The sequence below is a fragment of the Solanum pennellii genome, chromosome 12, assembly GCF_001406875.1.
Source record: "Solanum pennellii chromosome 12, SPENNV200".
Classification (NCBI taxonomy): domain Eukaryota; kingdom Viridiplantae; phylum Streptophyta; class Magnoliopsida; order Solanales; family Solanaceae; genus Solanum; species Solanum pennellii.
Genome location: NC_028648.1, coordinates 72,422,670 through 72,434,780, shown reverse-complemented (window position 1 = coordinate 72,434,780; position 12,111 = coordinate 72,422,670). Strand labels below are relative to the sequence as shown.

At 29.8% G+C, this 12,111-nt stretch overlaps 1 long non-coding RNA gene across 2 annotated transcripts in view; it reads left to right on the top strand.

The window, feature by feature from the left end:
* The window catches only part of LOC114075400, a 1,516-nt gene extending 751 nt beyond the window's left edge, over positions 1-765 (top strand). For both annotated transcript variants that reach the window (XR_003575852.1, XR_003575853.1), the window contains 2 exons: positions 18-150; positions 231-765. This is a non-coding gene — a long non-coding RNA (uncharacterized LOC114075400). The remainder of the gene's footprint in view (positions 1-17; positions 151-230) is intronic.
* Positions 766-12,111: the final 11,346 nt, after the last annotated feature.

Here is a 12,111-nt window from a genome sequence, read left to right as displayed (position 1 = left end):
CCCCCCCCCCCCATCAGGACCCCACTGTTTTTACTGTCATATATCAGGATGACACTGGAGGTCTCGACACTCTAATTGATGGAGAATGGATATATACCTGTAGATCCACTTGAGGGTGCCTTGGTCTTCCACATATCTGACGTTCTTCAGGTGATTAATAAGTAACAAACTAATAGCATTGTCGGATAAATGGTTGAATTAATTATTGATGTATGTGAATGCGCATGCAGGTGCTAACAAATGACAAATTTGTGAGCCCCTTCCACCAAGTGGTGAGGCCTAAAGGCAAAAGCCGCTACGTTTTTGTGTTTTTCTACAATGTGAGTGGAGAAAAATGGGTGCAACCATTGCCACAACTTACTAAAGACATTGGGGAACTCCCAAAATATAGGAGATACCAATTCAAAGATTACTTTGGTGTGAGAGTGAAAGAAAAATTGAATCCTCCAACCAGGGACCAAGACAAGACAACATTACTCACCTTTGCCTCTTCCACCTGGTCACAAATTAAACCTTCTTTTAATTTGTTTGATTATGTATTTGTATTTGCAAGCTACTATAGTTGTGTCAATAATCATGACACCAAAAGGGACACCCCTCTATGGGTTTTGAGCTGAGTCTCTGAAATTAATATGAGTGAATAAGTACATAAGTCATGGTCAACTTGCTTGTTGATCATGAGAACAATTGTGGTTGTGTCAATAATCACGAAACACTGTATTTTTTAGTATATATTGCACATTGTGAATGAAAAATTGGACTATTGCTTGTGAAATAAATTCATGTTCCATTTTTCCAAATATATGTTCACTGTTGGCTGTTGTGGCACGATTTTGGGCCCGTGCTGTAAGATTAAATACTTTTAATACATAATATCCTGAACATGATAATCTTACATAGAAATCGTTAGGGGTATACCTGATTAGGAAGACATCATCACATAGAAAAGTTGAAGCGTTAGTCGTAAATTGGTTTCTACCTCCTTGCCCTAACTTTATATTACCACAACCGTTAGCGATGGAATTAATGTAGAGAATATGTGGTAACCCTAATGGGTGGAGGGAGGACCAATTTACAGAGGTTAAGACTTAATCTGGTATTGTAATACTCCAAAAGTCTAGGACGTGTTCTAGAGCCTAACATAGGTGTAAAAAGGTTTAGACACTGTTTTAAGGTCATTAATAATGAATATAAGTCATTTAGGAAGTTTAGAAACCAAAACGTCAAAGAACGTCCATGACGTCCGAAAACTAGTTCAATGAGGTGCTAGTGTGTCTTAGCCTATTTGACTAAGTTTTAGGAGTCAGAAATCGATGAATTTTTGTGGAAGGATGTCTAACATGTGTTACAATGATGATGATTATACAAGGGTTAGACCCTATGACGTACAATAAGTTATGATGATTAATAAAGACATTAAAGTCATTTCAAAAAGGGACTTAGCTTAGCACCGAGTGAACTTGACAATGGGAGGCGATGGCTTTCCATAGAGGAAGATTCACCCTATAGTTCCACATGTGGTGTTGACTCCCCAATGAGGGATACTCATTCAATGGATTCCCATGAGAGGAGGACCCGATTGCCAAGTGGTATGTAGAGGGAATATACCTATCCCTAAGTTCTTGAACTATGTTATTCGCATAGGAAGACTACTAGTAGATCCACCTAGAAAGCTACATTTATATTTGGTTTTACTTTGGCCGGTAGACCACCTTCCATCGGTGTAAAGTTTTACAACACCGGATTCCACACTTAGCTCTAGTGGTCTATATCGGTTAAGGCAAGTGTTCCCTAAACTAAAATGAAGTAATGAAGTACAACCAACTAGGGTGACTTAAGAGGTTTGACTTATCTTAGATAGGGGTATGGGACTCTACCTATGCCTTGCACTAGTTTGCCTTGAAGAAAGATTTAGAAGGTTATGCTTATATGTATGTGTATATGCTTATAATAATACATGGTATGTAATGATGATCTTGCACATTGATGATACTTTATGATGGTTGGTTTCTATTATGAACATGTCCTGGTCTCCGTTGCTAAAGTATGATGATATGCACTCTTAATGATATGTTATGTGAAGTTGGATATTGGCCATGGTTCTTGTTGGGTTTACTTGATTAAGGTTATAGGGCTTTGCTTGGTCATTGCACTAGTTGACTTAATGAGGGTTCATGGGTAAAGTCTTGCTTTGGCTATGTTATAATGAACTCTTATTCATGCTTGTTACTATTATAACTTGATGATACAATTGCCTTTACTATGTGTTCAATTATGTGATATGCACGTTGACTTGACTAGACTTAGTATTGTTGGTCTTGTGATGTACATGCTTTTGACTTAATGAATATGTCTTAATGATTGGTATGGTCTTCTTGAATGTGCATAAGGTTTTTAAAAGTAAATTGCATACTTTGATGAAATGTCCTTTTTTAGCATGATTTCATGATATGTGTGCATATGGTCTCATACATAGTACAAGTGGTGTACTTCACCTCATTTTCCCCCTTTTCCCCAACATTTGAGGTTGCAATTATTGAAGGGCTTTTGAGATACTTTGAAGGAAGACTTGAAATTCTCATTCATCCAAGTTGGGTAGGTCCTCACTTTCCGAGGGCGATGCCGCTATCAAGCTTATGAAGTTGTTCTAGTTTTAAGACTTCTATGTTCTTTCCTTTTTATTTGAGTAATAAACATTGTATAGCCTATGTGGCTTTATTACGTTGATGTATGGGATATGCCCAATTGATATAATCTTATTTTAGATGGTTATGAGATTGAGATATCCGATTTTAAGACTATGTTATATCTTATATATCTATGTGCAATAAAAGTAGAAGACTATGTAATCTTCCTTTATGAAGGGTCTATTCATACTCGATATAAATATTATCTGTATGTAAAGGTCTATGTAAACCTCAAGATAGATATAGAAAAGTTTTAGATTTTTCCGCATTTTTAACCTATGAATGTAATGATGTAAGCTAAGAAGCTAGTCTTAGTTCTCAATGAGGATGACGACGCCGGTTACGTCTAGGGGGTGCTCCCCGGATGTGAGAGGTACATCCATCAAGTAACCAATGTACAGATGATATATATTCCTTATTAAATATTATTTATGATACTACTTAGATTACACGTAGTCTTGGGCCATAAGTAATAAATAATCAATAATAATAATAATAATAATAATAATAATAATAATTCTTACATTCTCCCACTTGGTCCAATGACCATATAACATTAATATTTAATAAACATTAGTTGCCCGTATGATAAATCTCTTATATAGTGTACATCATGCATACCACAATATAACAAACTACTAATGTGAGTTATAACAGTTATACATAAATTTTAAGCTACATACTTCCTTCCATATACTAATACATTAGAAACTTATCATATTAGGTTCATAAGCTATAAAACATATAACATTACAGTCCACAAATCTCATACAGACTTATCTTGTGATATCTCAAATAATAATGTGTACACCATTATAAGAAACAAGATATTCATTAATGTATATACACATAATTTGAGCTCAGACTGTAAAAACATCATAATTGTATCAATCATAAGTACAACCAAGACTCATTCTTTGAACATGTTCTTTAAATGTCTTCGGTTGTAAGCCTTTTTTTAATAGATCTGCAATCATGATATTAGTTCTAATATTATTGAGTAAAACTCTTTTTTTCTGAATTTCTTCCTTTATAGTAAAGTTCTTTAATTCCATATGTTTGGTAGATTTTGAGTACTTATCATTCTTGGAGAAGAATAGTGCTGCAGCATTATCACAATAAATTTTCAGCTGCTTGGTAATGGTGTCGACAACCCCAAGTCTTGAAATAAAGTTTTGCAGCCATAATTTCTGAATTGTGACTTCATAACGTGTCATAAGCTATCCTATCATTCCGACCATAAAGATAATATACGGTCTTGTTTAAGTTTGAACATACATCAAACTTTCAACAATAGAAGATTAATTAATTGAGATCATTTTCTTTCGCTCTACATCATTTTTTGGGCATAACATGAGATTAAATATGTCCATTTTTTTATATAGAAACTATTCTTGCTAAACAATTGTTCACATTAAATCTCTTTAGAATGTTTTTTTGATATAGTCATTTTAAGACAGACCCAATAATTCTTGTGATCTATCATGGAATATTTCTATACCTATCACGTAGGATGCCTCACCATATCTTTCTTTTCAAAGTTAATAGAGAGAAAGTCATTTGTCTCACGCAATTATGCCTAAATCATTAGCAACAAGTAAAATTTCATCAGTACAGGACTAAAAATGTAAATTTACTCCCACTGATGTTATGATATCATTAAACTTTATATACTATTTCTGTGAGGCTTCTTTAAGTTCATATGTTGACTTCTTTAATTTACTCACTATTTGATCTTTTTCTATAATTTCAAAACCCTTTGGTTAGTCCATATAAACATTCTCCTCGAGTCTCTATTAAGAAAGACAGTTTTCACATCCATTTGATATAACTCTAAGTCATAATGAACTACCAAAGCAACAATAATCCTTAATGAGTCTTTCTTTGAGACCGTTGAAAAGGTCTCTTTATAATCAATATCTTCTTTTTGAGTGTATCCCTCGACAAAAAAAGTCTGACTTTATATCATTCAATATTATCATTTGAATCGCGTTTGATCTTGTAAATTCGTCTACGCCCGATTCTTTTAGAACTTTCTAGAAATTGAACGAGATCCCAGACTTTGTTATATTATATGGATTTTAACTCTTCATGGCATGAATACATTTATCTGACTCGGTAATTTATATGACTTGTGAAAATGAAACCAAATCTTTATTAATTCAAATGTCAAAATTTGACTCTTACAAATAAATGACGTACATAATCATTTGAAATGACCGATTTTCTTTCTCTTTGAGATTTTCTTAATGGCGTTGTTTGTGGTTCATTTGTTTGAAATACTTGTGAGTGAGTTCCTTCTTGAAGTGTTTCATATAAATATTGTTCAACATTGTTAAAGCGTTCTTCAACAAGAGGAAAAACATTTGTTATTGGTGCGAAAGTAGGTACATTCATGCATGGGCATTGAGATATTTATCCTTACCTCATTAATTTCTACACTTTGTCGTTCAACACTCCCACTAACTTCACCATTCTCAAGGAATTTTGCAATCTGAACCTGGACATTATTTTGATTCGTTATACTTTTCATAATATTCACCACCTTTATCTGACGTAATGATTTTCACTTTTCTATCTAATTATCTTTTAACTTCATCAATGTACACTTTGAAAGCGTTCGATCCTTGAGATTTTTCTTTCAACAATTAGATAAATTCATAACGTTAAAATCATTGATAAAGGAAATAAAATATATTTTTTTCTCCACCAAAAGGTCTGAAACATCAGTATGTATAATTTCAAGAAGTTGAGTGTTCCTTGTGGCACCTTTCTTGGTATGCTTTGTTTGCTTTCCTTAAATGCAATCCAAACATATATTAAGATCAATAAAATTTAGATTCAAAAGAATCTCATTCCTTACTAACCTTTTTTTTAATCTTTCTTTGGATACATGACTCAAACGTTTATATCACTAATAAGCAGAACTTTCATTTAGTGAACTACGTTTAGTTTCAACATTTTGAGAAATAGTAACAAGGAATTGAGAAAAATTATTATCGAGTTTTAATCTATATAACCATCAATAAAAACACCAGAATCATAATAAAATGATATTGTCCGAACTTAAAATTAAATCCAGAAACATCAAGTCATGAAAGAGAAATCAAATTCCTAGAAATTGAAGGAACATAAAGAATTTTTTATAGATCAAGGTGATGTCCAGTCTCCAATATCAAACTATAAGTCCTTATGCCTTCAATTTTTAGCCTTCATGCGATTTTCCATGAACAAGAAATCCTTACTTAGATTTGTATTTTGGATAACAGTAAATCCCTGCAACATAATGGATACATGAGTAGTTGCACCAGAATCAAGCCATCAAGTATTATTAGGAACTTCTACTAAATTTGATTTGAAACATACAAAAGCACTAAATGTACTTTTCTTTTCAAACCAAGCTTTACGTTTCAGAAAATCTTTCTGATAGTGTTCTTCCTTTTAACAGAAACGACACACATCAACCTTGAGTTTCTTATGAGCATCCTGTGGAACTTTAGCAGGTGCTTTTTTTTCTTAAATTTGTTGGCTTTCACTATAAGTTCTTTACCAGCTCCTTGACCCATGAGGTTAATGGAATGACCTCCTTGTTTCTTAAGTCATGACTCCTCTTCAATAATCATACTGCAAAATTGACTAACATCTCACTTATCCTTAATAGTGTTATAGATAATTTGAAATGGTCCATACTCAAGAGGCAAATGAGTTCAAAATAAACTGAACCAAGAAGGTGTCATCCACTTTCGTCCCCAAGTCAAAAGTCTTGTTGCAATGTTATTCATCTCGATGATATGATTTTACATATTACACAACCCGTCAAATTTTATGATTGTGAGTTCAGCCATTAATGTACCAACGAGAGACTTATCGCAGAACAAAAAATGTTCTTCCACAAACTTCAGGTATTTCCTGACACTTTCTGTTTGTGGAATAGAATTTTTGATATTGTTAACAACGGACATTCTCATGAACATAAGTCTCAATCGGTTAGAGCACTCTCATGATTTATGAAAAGACTTCTCATCTTCACTGCTTCTATCAATAATGACAGTGGGTTTGTCATTTAGCAGAGTCAATTTAAGATTCATCACATCTATATGGAACTGGATTGTTCAAGTCATTCAGAGAAGTTCAATCCATCAAACACAGTAACAGATGAAGCATGCGAATGAAGAGAAACAATTGCAAAATACATATACATGCTCACAAATAAAAAAATAATGTGAATTCGATAAAGCGATAAAATATATCATAATTCTCCTTTGTGTAGAAACTACGACACATTATCATAATTTAAATCTCATTTTATCTTTAATATGCAATTGCATATTTTAATAAAACATATACGACATCTTTGAATATACAATATATATTTGACTAAAAATATTAATTTACCTCATAATTTTCTCTATCCTTATAATGATAGATTCACCTTTGGGTAAAACATTTTTATGTTCTAGCAATAGTGGAAGTCAATTTATCTATTTATTTTTGGGATAATGCACGAGTACCCCCTCAACCTATGCCCGAAATCCAGAGAGACACTTATACTATACTAAGGTCCTATTACTCCCCTGAACTTATTTTATTAATAATTTAATATTCCTTTTCGGCCTATGTGGCACTATCTTGTGGGTCCAACACTTGTTGACTTTTTTTTTCAAGCTAGTGCCATGTAGGCCGAAAAGGGGTAGAAAATTACTTATAAAATAAGTTCAGGGGTTAATAGGACCTTAGTATAATATAAGTGTGTTTCTGAGATTTTGGGCATAGGTTGAGGGGTACTTGTGCATTTCCCTTTATTTTTCAATATAGGCATTTAATTAACCTTCATAGATAAATAACAATTTTATGAGTGCTTATTTTTCTTAATCATACTAGTTTGACTACTTTGGTGACTAACAAGATATATGAATACAAATGTACATAATCTCATAAAAATTTGTGCATGTGAATAATTTTAAACATTTTAGTTTGGCAACTTTGGTGATTAAACATGATATGTGTAGACGTTAGTTATCTCTCGTTTGGCCACTTTGGTGACTAACAAACTATATAAATACAAAGCACACATAACATCATAAAATTTTTTGCATGTGAATAATTTTAAACATTTTACTTTGGCCACTTTAGTGACTAACAAACTATAGAAATATAATACATGCATCTTGTGATCATAAACATGATATGTGTATACGTTAATTTCTCTAGTTTGGTCACTTTGGTGACTAACAAACTATATAAATACAAAGATCACATAACATTATAAAATTTTGTTCATGTGGATAATTTTTAAACATTTTAGTTTGGTGACTTTGGTGACTAACAAACTATAGAAACATAATAAATGCATCATGTTGAAAATTCAGACCCAATCTCTCTTAAAATATTGAATATGCCAATAAATAATGAATTGTACTAATTCACACATGTCAGTGATCATAATATTATATGTGTAAACATTAATTTTCTAGTTTGACCACTTTGGTGACTAACAAACTATATTGCACTAAGTACACACATATTATTTAGTAGTTAAGATAACAACCACTTTAATTTATCACACAATCTAAAAGAAAACATAATATTACTTAAGATAACGACCACTTTAATTTATTGCACAATCTAAAAGAAAATATAATTATTACATAATGGGAGGATTAAAATTTTTCAAAATTTGTGCAATCCAAAAGAAAACATAATTGTTTTTCTATTTAGGGGTAGTGGGTGGTAATTACTTTTTTTTACCCTACCAAAGTTGATGCGGTTATATAATTTATGAAGATTATTAGTTCAAACCAAGTTGATGCGGTTATATAATTTATGAAGATTATTAGTTCAAACCAATTCATGCTCTGATGCCACATGTAAGATTAAATACTTTAATACATAATATCAGGATCTTGAACACGATAATCTTACATAGAAATCGTTACGGGTACATACCTGATGAGGAAGACATCATCACAAAAAAAAGTTAAAGTGTTAGTCGTAAATTAGTTTTACCTCCTTGCTCTAACTTTATGTTACCACAACCGTTAGCGATGAATTTAATGTAGAGAATATGTGATAATCCCAATGGGTGGAGAGAGAACCAATTTATAGAGATTAAGACTTAATCTGATATGTCCATCAAATAACCAATGTACGAATGAGATCTATTCCTTATTAAATATTATTTATGGTACTACTTGAATTATAATTAAATTTGGGCGATAAAGTAAAAAATAATTAATAATAATAATTCTTATACATGCTACTTTTTGTGTTTCATTCTTAAATTTATTTCATTAGCAGTTTGTGTACTTTTTGGTAAATATGTCAAGTTTGAGTGTTTTTTAAACGTACAAAAATGATCCTCTGCTCAATGATAGGTGGTCTAACGTACTATTTTCTTATTTTTTGAGATAACATAAAAACTATTCAATTCTCATAATAATTAGTTATCAAAATTATTAAAAGAAGAACGTGTGTAAAACACTCACCTGAAAAAATTGTGTAACTTCTTCACAAAGCTAGAAAGCACAAAGTCTCTTCAGGTAGGTTTCTCTACTTTCAAAAACTTAATATTTAGATGGTGATGTTAAGATTCAACCCATCAAATTTTAGGCTAGTGAAGAGAGAAGCTAATTCTAGAAAAATCTACCAACTGGATAAATCTTCCTAACTCAAGTGGGGTAAAGTTTCGAAATCTCAGCTGGAAGTAACTATTTTAAAAATAATTTCTTTTATAAAATAGCACGTATTAAAAAAGAAGAAATATAATCAAATACATAGTAAAAGCTATAAAATGTTTATAATAATTGTTTCAATTATAAGATATATTTTTTTGTATTATTTTGTTAGGGTTAAAAGAACATGTTTTATATATTGAAAAAAAAATGCTAACTTAATTTTCTGTTTAATTTTCTATTTGTCATGGATCATCAAATGAAACGTAAATAATCTGTCCTCGATTTTTAAAAGTATGAATACTTATTTCTATATAAGGAACTACTGAACTTAGACCTTTTTAAATATAGTTATTCAATATGATTTATATTTTTTAAAAAAAAACATACTTGTTAGGTACATAATCTTTTATAAAATTCTTTATTTTTTAAAAAAATTATGCAAGTTAAAATATGAAAATTAACCAAAAGCATGTCAATAGTAGTACAAAGGAAAGAACGACTAACTATTTTAATCAAATAATATATAAATATAAAAAATCATAATAATACAATATAAAAGCAATCAATATTAATATTTCAACAAACAACTCGATACAAAATTATAGTCATTTTTATTTGTTTTACTTATCATTGAATAATAATAAAAATAATAAATACTGAATATTTTAACTCTTGAAAAATTACAAAACTCACTAAATGTATAATTATTTAGAGAAAATCACAATTTAAATAATGACAAAAATGCAAAGAATGGGAGAAAAGAATAAGTAGGACTTTTAGTATATAAGAGTTTCTGCAATTGTTTGTTTTTATATCATATTGAAATTATTTATAATTTTTTTTATCTTCACACAAGTTAAAAAAAAATTATCTTTATTTACTCAATATATTTCACTAAAATAATACTTCAGTTCATTTTAGTGTGTGTTTTGTATGTTTTGTTGTGGTCATTTTATTTAATTAATAAAAAGATAGAAAATAAAAAATATATATTTCATTATTTTAGTACAAAACTTTAAAAATCTCGAGTTTTAATAAATAATACATACTCCCTCTATTTCAAAATAAGTGAATTTATTGAACCTTTTTTCATAGTTCAAAATAATTGAATTATTTCATGTTTAAGAGAGATGTTGAAAAATTCTTCCATTTTTGCCCTCATTTACAATGTTAAATAATTATAAAATAAATGAATTTTTAAATACAGAGTATGTACATAACGTCATAATGAAAATAAATCATCTATATTTAAAGCTATTTAGAGCTTACTTATGAAATAGATAAATGACTTAATTTCAAGTAAATTTAATATATGATGTAAATGAAAGAAAAATGGAAATTCATAAAAAGAAAGACAAAGAATTAAGTAAATGGAATTGAGAAGACATGTTTATTTAGCAAAAAATATAAATAGATAAAAAAAATTATAAGTCGTGAGATGGATCAATCCACTAATAAAAAGAACAAAGCAACATAGTAGTATTTTCCTTATTAGTTTTAAACAAAATTAGAGTATGTCTTGTTACCAAAAGTTTACAACCACAAATAAAAAAAAGCATGCTTCCATGAAGATGTTCTACGTGCAAATCTTAAATATTTGATGTGCAAATGATAGACTAAAATTTAAATTCATTATATTTTGGAAAAATTAAATGTAGATGTAATGAATAGAATCGTAGAAAGGAGTTGAGGAGATATGTCATTTAAGTAAAAAAGTGAATAAACAAAGATTTTTGTAATTTATGAGATGTAATTAGCTATAATAAACATTATAATTTTTTTTAGTTATCAAACAAATTAATTAATGAAGAGAGTATACTCATTTTTTCAGTTTCATAATCAACTTAAACAAATATCAATTTTCTCTATAACTTAAGAAAATATGTGTATTGTAATTGAATATTGGCATAACAAACTTGGTTCATTATGAGAAATTTCATCAAATTAGAAGAATTAAATGTTTTGTGAAATTTTAGTCCCAGAATCTTATATATACTAATTTTATACAAGTGTTAACAAATACGAAATAAAAACTTGATGGAGGAAATCTCATCTCCTTTTTAGTGAATTCAAAATTCATAAAATAAAGAAATGTGTTATATCATCTAATTAGAATGAAAAGAAGCAGATAAAGCAAAACAAAAGATGTGGAATATTCTTGATCGAGAAATTATTTCATATTAACATGTTATATACATAGTATATATCGATATAGAATATGAATTGTACATCCAAAAGACAAAAATTTATATAATGAAAATATCAAAAGTTTACTTTAAGCAACAAAATAATCCGTGGAAGCTGATGTTGCCCTTGATGCAAAAAGTGTGCTTTGTAATATAATTTTGTTCTTAAAGGGTACATATCTTGATGGATAAAAAACTAATTGAAAAATTATATAAGCAACAATAAGTGCATCTATATATTTGTAAATGATTGAAACTTCTACTTTTTCAAATTTTACTCTGATCAACTCTTGATGATCTCTCACCGCCCTTAAACTTTTCTTCTTCATTTTGATGACTTGTAGCAAATCAATTTTTGATCGTCTCTTTTGACGAATCTTACACCGCCTTTAAACTTTCTTCTTCATCTTGGTAAACGTTTGTTTGGCTATTGTAACACAAGAAGAAATTCTAAAAAATCTATCTATAATCTTCATAAATGTTGAAAAATAAAAAAATACTAACAATATGAAGTTGGAGAAAATAGAAATAGACATGCAACAACACCATAGATGATTGTTATTT